Source organism: Podarcis cretensis (genome assembly GCF_951804945.1).
Source record: "Podarcis cretensis genome assembly, chromosome: 13".
In the NCBI taxonomy this organism is placed as follows: Eukaryota; Metazoa; Chordata; class Lepidosauria; order Squamata; family Lacertidae; genus Podarcis; species Podarcis cretensis.
This window is the reverse complement of record NC_137182.1, coordinates 25523299-25537000: the sequence shown is the minus strand read 5'-3', so window position 1 is coordinate 25537000 and position 13702 is coordinate 25523299. Positions and strand designations below refer to the sequence as shown.

Genomic DNA, 13702 nt, shown 5'->3' with positions numbered 1-13702 from the left:
GAGGTGAGAAAGGACCACAAATGATGGATATTCGTAATGTTCCCCGAGAGTCACAAACTGTCAGGGAGATGGCCCCAATGAACCTTGGGTCTTATGTTGCAGAGGCTTGGTCTAGGAACTATTTTTTTGGTGGTTACCTGCCTATATGGCAAGCAGGTTTTCTTTGATCAGGTTGTGCTTGTGGGCCTTCCCAGAGGCATCCGGTGAGCCACTCTAGGAAATGGGATGCTCATCGCTGAGCATCTTGTTCACTTAGTAGCCATAAAATAAAATTTTAAAAAATTCCCATCCCACATGCATTTGCCATATAAAACAAATATTTGAAAACCTTCTTACGACCTGCAGTGGACTAGCTTAGTGGAGGTCAGCTGGCAATGAATTTCACAGTCATGGGGCTACCAGGGGAAAAGATTCTGCTGCAGGTCTGGAAAATATGTTTTTGTTCCCTGCATGTTGCTTTTCATTTTATTTTAGGAGCTGGTGCTCCTGCACAGTCTGGATAGGTTTTACACATTTCTATACACTGACATCAAACATCAAGGAAGCAAGGTGCCTGGGATTTTCCCAGCTCTCTTGCACTGTTTCCCAGACCTCCTACGCAAAAGCCAGATAGCTTTGAACTTGCACAAGCACTAGCCCATTAGTGTGACCTTACGGGGTTTAAATTGTCTGCATCAAGTGTTGCTGGTTTTTTAAAAGACTGTTCAACTTGCACTTGCTCTGTTGTTTTTTAAGAGTTGCATGATACAGAAAACATTTGTCATAGCTGAGACAGAAGGCCTTCCAAGTTTGTTGGAACCTAGAATACTCCTCCCTTCTTGCACTTATTAAATATTCGGAAACGCTGGGATCTTTGCCTTCTGTCAGTATTTGCAAAGTGACACATTTTTAAGTGTATGTGTGCAGACAGATGCTGCTTTATCCAGAGTGATTTGTTCTTATGTTAGAGATTAAGGGCAGGTTTAACCTGGAATCTCCCAGTCGGATTAAGGTTTTGTTGGCCTCTCATCACGGGAGATAGCAAAAATACCTTTCCCCTTCTGAGGCTTGAGCCCTGGAGTTTAGTGAAGCAGCTGCTCTAGCCTGGCAGCATTTGGAATTGTAAACATCTCTTTTTGATGCTGTTTGGCCCAATAGCATTTACAGAAGTGACACTGTTTTCAGATGTGAGGGGATAGCTCATAACATTGTCTTTTAAGGCCAGTAATTTCCTGGGGTTGGAAAGGAGTATATGGGTCATCAAGCCCAGTAACTTGACACAAGGAGGAATCTCACCTAAAACAAATCTCAATCTCAATGCACAATTTCCCCCCCCCCCCCCCAATTTGTTTATGGGTGTAAGGGGCAGACAGATAGTTTTTCCTTGAGGTATTAGTTTCGATTGAGGAGGTATGTAGTTTTCCCCCTAGGCACTGAAAATGTTGTCTTTTATTCACAATTTGCAGCTTTCCCCTTCTGCTAGCACATGAGTAGGGAAACTAAGGCCCGGGGGCCAGATCCAGCCCAATTGCCTTCTAAATCCGGCCCACGGACAGTCCGGGAATCAGCGTGTTTTTACATGAGTAGAATGTGCCATTTTATTTAAAATGCATCTGTGGGTTATTTGTGGGGCCTGCATGGTGTTTTTACGTGAGTAGAATGTGTGCTTTTATTTAAAATGCATCTCTGGGTTATTTGTGGGGCATAGGAATCTGTTCATCCCCCCCCCCCAAAAAAAATAGTCCGGCCCCCCACAAGGTCTGAGGGACAGTGGACTGGCCCATGGCTGGAAAAGTTTGCTGACCCCTGTGCTAGCACTTCAGGTACAATTATTAGCCCAGTCTGGAATGTGATGGTCTGGGTGCCTCAGTCATCTGTTGGGTATCCTACCCAGGTCCATGGCATTTTGTGCCAGTTTTAGGATTTTAGTATTATTATTTTTCAGTCACTTGGCAACACATTGCTCCTTTGCTATACCTCTCAAGGATGGTAAAACTCAAAACAGCCGCTAAGAAATTTAAATATTGCAAACACCATGATGCTTCTGCTTTCTACCCCCAATATGGAGAAAAGGGCCGGAAGATCAGTGGCTAGAGCACCTGTTTTGGATGAAGAAGGTTGCAAAGTGGCTTCCTGGCACCTCCATTTTAAATGTACAGATAGCAAGTGATGGGAGAAATCTCTGCCAGATAGCCACTGTCAGTAGACATTTCTGGGCTAGATGGATCAGTCTGAAATTCACTTTCATATCTTCACAAGGTCCCATTGTTTTGTGAGCCTTTTGCTTTTAAGTTTTATTTTCAGAAAGTTCTGAAAACTGTGTGCTCCCTGTTCTCCCCGCTGGCCCAGTTTCTTCAAGTGTATATTGTTTCCTTGAGACAAATAGCTTGACTTGTTTGCATGAATCATGCGGAAGTATTGCACTGCAGACATCTATTGATCTTTCAGGGCAAGCAATTATGACTGAGGACCAGTTCTGAAAAAAAAATTGTGGGTCACTTGAGAATAGCTGAGGGTGCTTCTGGATCACTTAATAAACATTTCTTCCTCTGCATATGAAGCAGACCTGTAATTCATGGTTTTAATAGCCATATGAATGTGCTTCTGAGTTACATGTGCAGAAAAATAAAATAATGTCTTCTTCTGCACCAGCATCAGTGTCAAGACTAACACAAGTATTATGAAAATGTTGAGCCCTAGACCATGACCTTGTTAGCCTGTTTGATAATTTGACCCTGGTTAAAACAGCCTCGGTCAGCACCATCAGGGACAATGTGGTCATCAGTCAGGTACAAATATTTTCAGCTGTTGCTTAACCATTCTGTTGACTGCCTGAATGGAGCTTTCAAACCGCAGTTTGAGATTCTCTTGTCCAGATTAAGGTGGTTGTTGTTTTGTAACTGAAATACATTTTGTTTGTTCAGTGTAAAGAGAGAGCTTTGCCCTAAAAGGCCTCCTAAAATAAATAGAAACAAAAACTTAGGATCTCTTTCTGCTCTCTGATTCTGTCAGTCTTGATAGAACAGTCCCTAAAGGCCTGTCCTCTCTAGGGCTGGACAATACAGTGGTACCTCGAAAGACGAATGCCTCGAAAGACGAAAAACTCGCAAAACGAAAGAGTTTTTCATTTTTTGAGTTGCTTCACAAGACGGATTTCCCTATCGGCTTGCTTCGCAAGACGAAAACGACTTGCAAGTTTGTTTCCTTTGTCTTGCAAGTTTGTTTCCTTTTTCTTAAAACCGTGCATTCACTTCGAGGAGCAACTCATAGTGTGGTAGCCTTTTTTGAGGTTTTTGAAGACTGGTGATTTTTGAAGCTTTTCCAAAGTCCGTGCTTCGCAAGACGAAAAAATTGCAAGACGAAAAAACTTGCGGAACGAATTAATTTCGTCTTGCGAGGCACCACTGTATATGATTTTAAACATCACGATATATCACCAGCTAAATATAACAATATCTTGATATGTCGCGATATATATTGGTGGTGGTGGAGAACCTTGCTGGGCCTCCCTGTGGTGGTGGGGGCTTAAAATGTAAAGAAGTAGTAGAATTAATAAAAATATTAAATAAACTTCCATATAACATCTTTAATATATTTTCAGCTAATTTAAGGGTAGTTTAAGTGATTTACTAGTCAAGTTGCGTCTGCTTCCCCACTCAGAGATCTAAGTGGAATCTGTACACGCATAAACCCCACTGAGTTCAACTAAACTTAACTTCTACTTTGCTGGGAGTAAGCCTCATTGAATTCAGTAGTACTTGCTTGTAAGTAGACTCACATTTGCTTGCACTGCTTACCGGAAAACACCCTCCCCATCATTTTCACATAGTGCCTAACCTCCCATTGTTCAGCATTAGGCAGCCAGCTAAATCTTCTCCCCTCCATTCCCCCCCTCCCAACAGAAGGCCCGCCCAAAGCCCTCATCCCACCAATCTCTCCCTTTTTATCAAAGAGAGGGAGGGAGGTCAAGCAAGCAAAAAGAGAGCAAAAAAAGCTGGAAACCCTGGTACTTGCAAAATATCTGCAAAGTATCCATTCAGCAAAGCTATCCCTCTGGGAAGCTGTTAAATATCCACCTTTTGTTCACAGGTATACAGTCCTACCTCTGCTTACTGGTTACGTAAACTGGATACATAAGCGGCAAACAGAAGTAAATTTCCAGTTTTTTGCTGCATGCGCAGAAGTGGTAGACTGCTTTTGCGCATGCACAGAAGCACCCTACCACCGTGCGCAGAAGCGGTCCCTCCAGTTGCAGACCAGAGCACTGGAATGGATCCTGTCTGCCACCAGAGGTACCAGTGTCTTGTTGAAACTGCTTATCACAATGTTATTTCAGTACCAGTTTACTACACAGCCGTAGTCCTCTCACAAGGAAGGCGGAATCTGGAAAACACATGTCTTGGTCAATCACTAGGCATGGTTCAAAACATGCACTTGCCATTCAGCTTCCCAGAAGGTTGTTGGATATGTGCATATGAGAAACATGTGGATTGTGAATACTCTGAAGCAAAGGTCCAAATCTAATGGCCACTTCTCCATATACTCATTTTGAGAACATTTGTAACGGGTGGAAAATAGAGAACTGAGAAATTAGCATTGCTGTGAACTCCCCTGCTCTTCTGAAGGCAGGCCTTATCTAATACACTGATATATCTCTTCAGTTAATTGTTGGTGTCTAGTGGCTCTTATTTCACAATCTTTCATGTTTCTAGTTGCTCTTGTTTAGAGGGCATCTATCACTCCATTGTAAAGCTTAGAGATTGACAGGGTGCAGCTTCCACAATCTATCATTCTCCAAGCTTCCCTCTCCTGTTCTGTCTTGCATTTTATTTATTGCTGTGGATTGGAAGAAAGAGTTTTTGAACTTGCATAGTTGTGCGGGGGGGGGGAGAGAAAAGCTATAACTAAAACTCATGTAAACGTCATGCAGATTTTTGGTTCCTTCTGTCAAAAAATAAAATAAAAAATACCTGAGAAGGTATGGCTTTGTACAATCTTTCAGCAGACTATTCCAGTAAGAAGTTTTCCTGGCTGTTAAGAATTAGAATTCAACATTTCTCTTTGTTGCTTATAGTTGGCGTACTGTTGCTGGAGAGCCTGGGCTGTTCCTGAGGCCTTTCCCTTCCTCGGCCTCATAAATGTAAATATATATATGTGTGTGTGTGTTTTCTTTGGAGCCTTCTCTCCCCCTGAAATGTGTCACTTTCAAGTTCTTTCTGTCTGACCCAACCTTGTGGTAGGCTACACTCTGATAGAGCTTGGTGCCCTCTTTATTTAGCAGGAGCTATTATGGGCTACATATTGGCTACTAATCCTCCAGGTTATGGCTGTCTTAAGTCCTCTTAATTTTTGAAGGATGGTGCAGCTCGCAGATAACAACTGGGTCAGGACAGCTGGAGAGAGATTTTCATAGTCTGGGGCTGTGCTGTGGGAAGGAATAAATCTCTGCCAAAAATTAAATATGAACATATTTGTAGTCTGTGTTGTGTACAGATGTACAAGGGTTGTGGCTTAGTGCTTTTCCACAATGTTCTTATGATGAAGGGCTCAAGGGCTTGGTGTGTGTTAGTTGTTTTGTTATTAAGACTAAAAGGTGGGGAAATAATTGGTTTATTAACATGAATGAAGAGAAGCATTCTTTTCCCCGCTGTCTTGTAATACTGGAATAACTAATGATTGTCAGAAAGTTGAGGACTGGCAAAAGGGAATAATTCACTCATCATGCAAAACTCTGGCAAACTTTATTGAAATTCTTCACTTCTGGAGGGTAATGGACTCTAGAGGATACTTGAGGCTCCTTGGGAGTTTCTACTTGGTATGGCTGGCACTCTTATTTGAACCCTACTTAAAGGGGTTTGATGTCCTTCAGATGTTGTGCGCTCCAACTCCCATTATTCCTGACTACTTGCCGTGTTGACTATTGGAAGTCGCAGTCTAGAACATATGGAAGGCGCTACATAGGGTATCCCTGCCCTAGCCAAACGGTTGGGTGAGGAGTTGGCCTGGACATTTGATGCAGTAGAACCTAAATTTTCTTGCAGGGTCCAATTGGCACCTTGTTTTACCAGAGAGCTAGGGACGATGAAACAGGAAGGTTGATAGCATGAGGCATTAAACTTGATGTGAATACAGTTGAACACAGCTGAGAGGGTATGATTTTGCTTACTGTATTGTGAACTGCCCTGAGATCTGCAGAGAAATAAATAAAACAAACAAACAAACTCTGGGGAAATGATGGCAGTGTACAACAATACTTTGCCACCATTGCATTCTTAGTGTGTCACCCACAGGAGTGTTTCCAAGACATTTGGGGCATACTCTCACAAGCATGCTGTTTTTTGCAAGGCACTTCACTTAAAAAATTGCTTGAATCCAATTGAAAACTGCAAATGCAATACTGTATATCATGCAGTAAAGTTAATGAATACATCAAGGGCATACAGTAATCTGATCCTGTTTTAAGGGAATGAATGCTATTGTGGCCTGAGGATATGGGCAAGGCGCATAGAGGGGGTGCCTACTCAACCCATCATGGCTGATGATCCCAGGGAGGGTGTTGCCTTTCTGGAAGCAGGGTATGATTAATGCCTCCCTTGAACATGGCTTCTCCTGAAGAAATTCTTCTGCATTTCAGGAGTGTAATAAGCTGGTCACATATACTCCCTTTTGGGGCAAGGGTGGTAGCAGGCAACTCCAGGAATTATTGATTCGACTGATTTCCTGGACACATGCCAGTATGGCTTCAGGTTTCAGGCTTGGTTTTGGCACAGAAACTGCCTTCGTCACCTTGCTGGATGCTGGGAGAAGGAGTGCAGCCTGGATAATTCCTCTGCACCTCTCAATTGCTTTCGATGCCATTGACCTACGGTGCCCTTCTGGGTAGATTCTCAAAGAGTTGGTGGCATGAAGTTTTGGTGATTCCTCCCCTATTCGGTTGGAGTAATTGCTTATTATTGGTTCTTTCGTAGCCACATTGGTTGTGCTGGGCCTTGTGGCGTTTGTGTTGTGAGGTCCCACAGTCCCATCATCTTCTCCCATGCCCTGTAACATCTGCAAGAAACTGTTGAATGCAGTGGGGTGAGGTGTCATCAGTATTCACAATACAAGCAACTCTGCATTTCTCATTTGTATCTGAACCAGGAGGTGGTGGAAGTGATGAACCTGGAGCCTGAAATTTGTAGTGGGCTGGATCAGGGCTTTCATCAGCTGAGACTGGTGGGCCAGCTGCGTTCTCTCTTGGACACGAGAGCCTCTTGGACACTGTAATGCATTATACCTGAGGCTACCGTTTTGGAAACCTGCTGGAAACTTCAGTTAGTATAAAATACAGGTGCTAAATTGCTGACTTGAGCTTTGGGAGCACATTATCCTAGTGCTTATAAAACTCTACCAGCTTCCAGTTTGTGCTGATAGTTGTTTGCCACATCCAGTAGGGAGCCTTCATTACATCAGGCCTGGGTACATCTTTAATTGAAGATGTTTATACTGACAGGGCAGCATGCATAGAGATTAGGGTCCCCCATGGTTTTCTAGCAAAGCAGCTTGCTGCTGTTTTTCCTGGCAAAATTACTATAAGCAAAATTGCTTACATTCAGAGTCCTTGTCAAGTTATTACTTCCATATTAACCCTTGGCTGTTTCCTGCTGTCCTTGCCCCCCCCCATCAAATTATGTCCTAGTAAGTTGTAGAAATCCACTATGGACTGCATAAAATGCTATTGTGGCTGATGAAAGTGCACTTCATAGCCTACATACAGATGGACTAGATTGTGCCTTCAGCAAATTCATGCACATTTGCAAACAGTTATTTTGCTTCTGCAAATCATATAGTAAAGTAAGGGGCTGCAGGGCACTGAAGCTCCACTTCCTGAACGCTCAAAATCCTGTTCTGCATCCCTGTTCTGGTTCTTGGATCTCACTAGGCATTGGCTTTACACAGACATTTGAAGCCTGTTCTGGCAGTCATAAGGGTAAGAAACATTATTATTATTATTATTATTAAAAGCAAGCTCAGGTTCCTGGGGTGCTGAATTCTGCACCTGTTACCCAATTCTGTGTTTTTGTTCAGTTTGTGTGGAATTGCCGAATATTCATAAAATGGACTACCAGTTTGCTTATGAAGACAAGGAAGAATGCCATCTACTCTGAGCTTATCTGTCCAGTCTCCTCCTCCTCTTCTTCTTTGGCGATCACTTGTAGCTGAGTAAGATTTTTTTCCATGAACACGTTCTTAACGGTGTGTCAGTGGAAGCCAATTCTGGATCCACATGCCCTTTCACAGTGGGAACATAGGTTTCCGGGCAATAATTGATCACGGTGAAGATTTGCCAAACGTGCCTTTTTCTTAGCTTGTTTTTCCCTTTCATCCTGAGTTCATGCTTCTTCAAAGTCCTAGACACCTTTGGTAAAGGCTGTTCTCCAGTTGGAGCGCTCGCAGGCCAGTGTTTCCCAATTTTCTGTGCTTATACTTCATTTTTTAAAGATTTGCCTTGAGAGTGTCTTTAAACCTCTTTTGTTATCCACCAGTATTTTGCTTTCCATTCTTAATTTGGGAATAGAGTAGTTGCTTTGGAAGATAATAATCAGGCACTTGAACCACATGACCAGTCCAACGAAGTTCATGTTCAATAAGCTTAATCGAGGAGGCTTTCATTTATCCTGCCTGCATGAGATGAATGTGCAGCTAGAATACAGAAGAGAGTTTTCTCTGGGGTGAAATCCAGATAATTATTTTATTTTTTTAATTATACCTCATTTCCCCCCCAAGGAGGCGCACATGTTTCTGCCCCAACCCATTTTATCCTCAAGTAAGGCTGAGATACAGTAACTATCCCAAGACCACCCAGTGAACTTTTATGTGGCTGAAGTTGAGACTTGAACACAGGTCTACCAAGTCCTATACTGATACTCTTAACCACCTTGGCTCTCATTTACATAGCTGCTCAGAGATTTCTGTTTGGTGCCCTTCTTAATGATCTTCACATCTGTTATATTATCAGTCACTCTGTTTCCATTATTATTTTTTAGCGTGTGTGTTTCATTTTAAATTGTTCAATGTTTTCTGCTTTGAGCATCTTGGATACAAAGGTGGTGGATACATTTGCTAAAATATATAAACAAACACCAAAGATTTGCATTCCTCTTTCTGGTTCATTTGCAAACCTTCCAGGTTGTGGTGATCATTCAAGTCACATTGTTAAAACTTTGTGGGGGAATGAAATCGCATAGCTGGAATCATATCTCAGCTAAGTTAGTCTGCTTAAGTTAACCAGTAGAATCAAGTCTTTGTGTACAGATGAACTGACTAATAAGGATGAAGTTCACAACTTTCAGAGATTTGACCAAGTGCCCTCCAGCTTTGTTGGAACTGATCCTGATCCTTAGGGACTGGTGGTTTGAAAAGCCTCTTCAGGGTTTGCTTTCGAAAAAGCCTCTTCAGATGCACTGGGCCTTTTGCCTTTCTTCAAAAAAACAAAAGAAGTTTGCAAATTGTGCAGCAATGGGTTTGTGGACCCTGTGCATGTTTCTCCTATGGATAACGGCCTTTGCCTGTCCATATTAGTCAACTAAAGCTAGGTACTCCAGAGTATGGTGTCCTCCATTTTTTTTATTATCTAAGCAGGGGTAGCAAACATGAGTGTCCTCCATTGTGGTTGTCCACGCTGACCAGGGGAGATGGGAATCCAATAACCACATTGGCTACATCAATAGTAATTGGCTTTTAGAGAAATGATGCTGAAAGGAGACCTATCCAGCCCCTCTGAAAATTCTCTTAATGGCTGTTCTGTGGAGAAATGAGAGACAGGGGAATGCCAAAAATCATGCGGAATTATCACCCATAAGAGAGAGCTCCACTCAGGTTATTCATTTATCTGTAACACACACAAAACCCTCTTGCCACAAGCCACCCAATTCAGGTGAGTTCCCCCCAACCATCAGAAGAGTCTTTTACTGGATTCAGAAGGCTGCCAGGGACACAGGAGATAGGAAAGTAATCTGCCTACCACCTGCACATCTCTGGATCCAAGCCCAGGTCCATTTCTCTTGAACCGAAGGGCATCCCTGCTCACCAGGATGGCTATGTGAAGTACAAAATCTGCATTTTCTTGCATTTGTTTTGGGGGCAGGTTTCCCTTGGTTGCACAGTACCCAGGGTAACTCTTGTTTATCCCTATGTTTTGAAGTTGCTCTGTATTTGAACTGATTCCAGTCTTTTGTTACAACGAATCCAGAAGTTCCTAGTGTGGTGCATTTGTCTCCCAGGCAGTACAAGCATGTGGGTGAATGTTTCTGTTAAACGTTGAGTGGGAGGAAGCTGGTTTACTAGAGGCAGCTGATTTTCTGGAAGGAAATTGCGTCTTCCTGTCAGGGGGCAGCTGGAGAAGCAGCAGCAGCAAGAACTGGGGCCCAGGTTGCTTCTATGAGGCTCGTTTCTCACAGCCATCTGGCATAGGCTTGCAAACTTAAGACCCACTAATGTAACCCGCTATCCTGCCTGCTGCTCAACAAATCTTCGGTTTTTCCAGTCCTAGACAGCCATAGAACCAGGAGAGGGTAGCATGGGGGGCAGTTTGAACCAGGGAGGCTTCACATTTCACCTGTACCCAGTTTCATAGAGACAGGGCTTCCAATCTCCTGGGGGTTCTTCTGTGCCTTAAAAGGGTAGATCTTCGCTAGCTTAGAGCAATGTCTTTGCATTGTTTATACCTCCCACTCCCAAGTCACCACACAGCACACATTGTCTGCCTGTGTGCAACTTAAGGCTGGCTCACCTTGTTATCTTTTGTCACCCCCATCTCCATGCAGGAGGGCTGTTCTGCTACTTTGTGTAGAAAAAACATGTCTGTGGTTCTGGCATTGCTGTGGCTTTTTAAAAAAAGTGATTAGAAATGTACTTGTTCATGTGCGGGTTGGTTCTGAATTAACTGGATTCAGGCAAAAATTGTGGCAAACCACTGGGGCACAGAGGGCTAGCTTATATGACAACAATTATAGATGAACTAATGGCATATAATGTGTACCTTATTAGCTATTAGGGCTGTGACAGTTCTCCCTGTGTAAAAGTGCCTGTGGAACAGGATGGCTTTTAATCATGTACTAGTCTTGTGGGGTTTCTAAGCCCTGACACATTTTCAATATAGATCACGCTTCCCGATACATGGACTGGTTGTTGAGTTCTCTACAGGGTAATGAGGACTTTCCTTTGGCGTAGGTTGTTGTTTCTGGTAATGCTCCAGTATTAAAAGCTTCGTTTCGTTTTCCTGTTTTTTTGCAGTTTGGAGTCACTTTGTGGCTCGTGACTCAAGGCTCGCTACTTTTGCTTTCAGTGACTGCTGTGAATTGGCGTAACTGAACAACTTGGTGTGTGTGGTTTTCCCCCAGCACAGCATTCCCAGAGAGTTTCCAGCCCAGGCTCACATTTGCTTCCACAGCATATTAGGCATGGGTTTCCCCTTTCCCCTATGACAGTAGCAGTATGAGAGGGCTAACAATTATGTTGTACATGTGAAAGGTGGAGAAACCTGTGGCTGAGGAGACTGGGAAGGAAGTTTATCACAATGGTCTGTCCCCATGGTATTCAGCAGGGGTCAGCAAACTTTTTCAGCAGGGGGCCGGAACAGTGGACCGGCCCCCTGCTGAAAAAGTTTGCTGACCCCTGCTGAATACCATGGAGGGCCAGACTATATTTTTTTGGGGGGGGACCAAAAACGATGCAAGAGCACCACAAGCCCCGGTGGCTGCTTACCTGTGTTTTGCGAGCGGCGGGATGATGAGTGGTGCGCGAAAGGGCTCCAGAGGGGAGCTGCTTAAAATAGTGGCTGCTAGAGTGCTGCTGCTGCTGGCACCAACAAAGCCCAGCCCCCTTCCTCCTCTAGGCAGGGCGGGGAGAAGCCAGGAGGAGGGAGGAGGCGCTGCTGCCATGTGAGGGAGAGGGAGGCTTGACTGAGAGGGAAAGAATGTGCGCGCTGGGGAACCACGCAACGATTCCTGGACCGTCCACGGGCCGGATCCAGAAGGCACTTGGGCCTAATCTGGCCCATGGGCCTTAGTTTGCCTACCCATGGTGTTCAGTCACTGGTACCCCAGGGGCAAACCTGTGGGCAAGATACAGTTGCTCAGCAAGGTAAAGAGCCTGCTTGCTACACTTTTTGGGTGTCCCCAGTTGTCAAGCTGCGTGTGGTGACTGACAAGGAGGGGCGGGAAGACTGTATATCTAACAAGCATTGAAAGAGCTGAGCCAGAACCGAAACAATTACCACCATTATCTAATGTATAATGTATATCTGATGGTATCATATAGAAATGGAATTGGATGACAAGACAGCAGTGCAACCATATCTCAACTCTGGGTATATCTGCATGTGCCACATTATTTTATTTTATTTTTTTGCAAACATGCCGTTTAAAGGCACAGCAGTCATGGGAGGGTAGCAGTGGTATAACAATGTGGATTTGGTTGGTCAAGCACAGAAAACCCAAGAGGGTTCTTTCAGTTCTCTATCACATGTGGCCTTCGTACAATTAATGAGCTGGGTATCACACTTCACTGAGTGTGTTTTCCTTCACATCATGACGAAAGTACTAAACCTGTCAGAAGCTGAGAAGCACTATAATGGCCCAGAAGTTTTATTTTTCTTCTCCAAGGATCAGGACGTTGGCAAGCTCAGTCTTGATCCTGCAACAACTGAGTGGATTTTACTTCTTTCTTAACCTTGCTTTGGAATCTCTTCTTAATTTGAACATGCTTTTAAAAATTATTAGTTGTTGGGGTTTTTTAACTGATCTCACCCTGCTTCTGTCAGACCCTACTGCAGCCCCTCTTCCTCCTTGGGAGTAGCTATCTTCCTTCCCCTTTGTCTTGCGGTCATGATGCTCCCTCTAACGCAGAGCTTTCCAAACCATGTGTCGCGACATGTTAGTGTTTCGGCTGTAGTGTGTAGGTGTGTCATGCAAATGCTCCTGGCATTGGAAAACGGTTAGTTTAAACTCTGGTTTGCTAGTAAAACTGAATTACTGTGTCGCGAAATGATGCATGCCTAGGGAAAAAAAGTGTATCACCAATATGAAAACTTTGGAAAGCTCTGCTCTAATGCTTTTATTCCCTTCATCTTTGCAGGGCGTTGAACTAGATGACCCTCGAGATCCCTTCCAACTCTACAATTCTATGATCTTGTCAATTCCCTGTTCTCCAGCCTTCACATCAAGAGGCAAGGTGGGAACACTACTGTTGCTATTGTAAAGGTAAAGGTACCCCTGCCCATACGGGCCAGTCGTGTCCGACTCTAGGGTTGCGTGCTCATCTCGCTCTAGAGGCCGTGAGCCGGCGCCATCCAAAGACACTTCCAGGTCACGTGACCAGCGTGACGAAGCTGCAGCTGGCGAGCCAGCACCAGAGCAGCACACGGAAACGCCGTTTACCTTCCCGCTATAAAGCGGTCCCTATTTATCTACTTGCACTTAAGAGTGCTTTCGAACTGCTAGGTGGGCAGGAGCTGGGACCGAACGACGGGAGCTCACCCCGCCACAGGCATTCGAACCGCCGACCATACGATCGGCAAGTCCTAGGCACTGAGGTTTTACCCACAGCGCCACGCGCGTCCCATCGTTGCTATTGTAGGCCTTGTTTAATAGAGTGCATGGGTGGTTGGTTGGCTTTGTAGAGGCAAGGAGAACGAGGTGATGGTGATGCATGATGCGTGGGGGAAAAAAAAGGTGACATGCTG

At 44.2% G+C, this 13702-nt stretch overlaps 1 protein-coding gene across 6 annotated transcripts in view; it reads left to right on the top strand.

Moving 5' to 3' along the window:
- The window catches only part of LOC307200698 (signal transducer and activator of transcription 5B), a 69835-nt gene that overhangs the window by 30873 nt on the left and 25260 nt on the right, over nucleotides 1-13702 (top strand). For 3 of the 6 annotated variants that reach the window (XM_079949482.1, XM_079949480.1, XM_079949481.1), the window contains one exon: nucleotides 13096-13191. The exons of the other annotated variants lie outside the window; for them this stretch is intronic. The gene's annotated coding sequence lies outside the window, so the exon portion shown is untranslated. The remainder of the gene's footprint in view (nucleotides 1-13095; nucleotides 13192-13702) is intronic. 6 annotated transcript variants of the gene reach the window in all.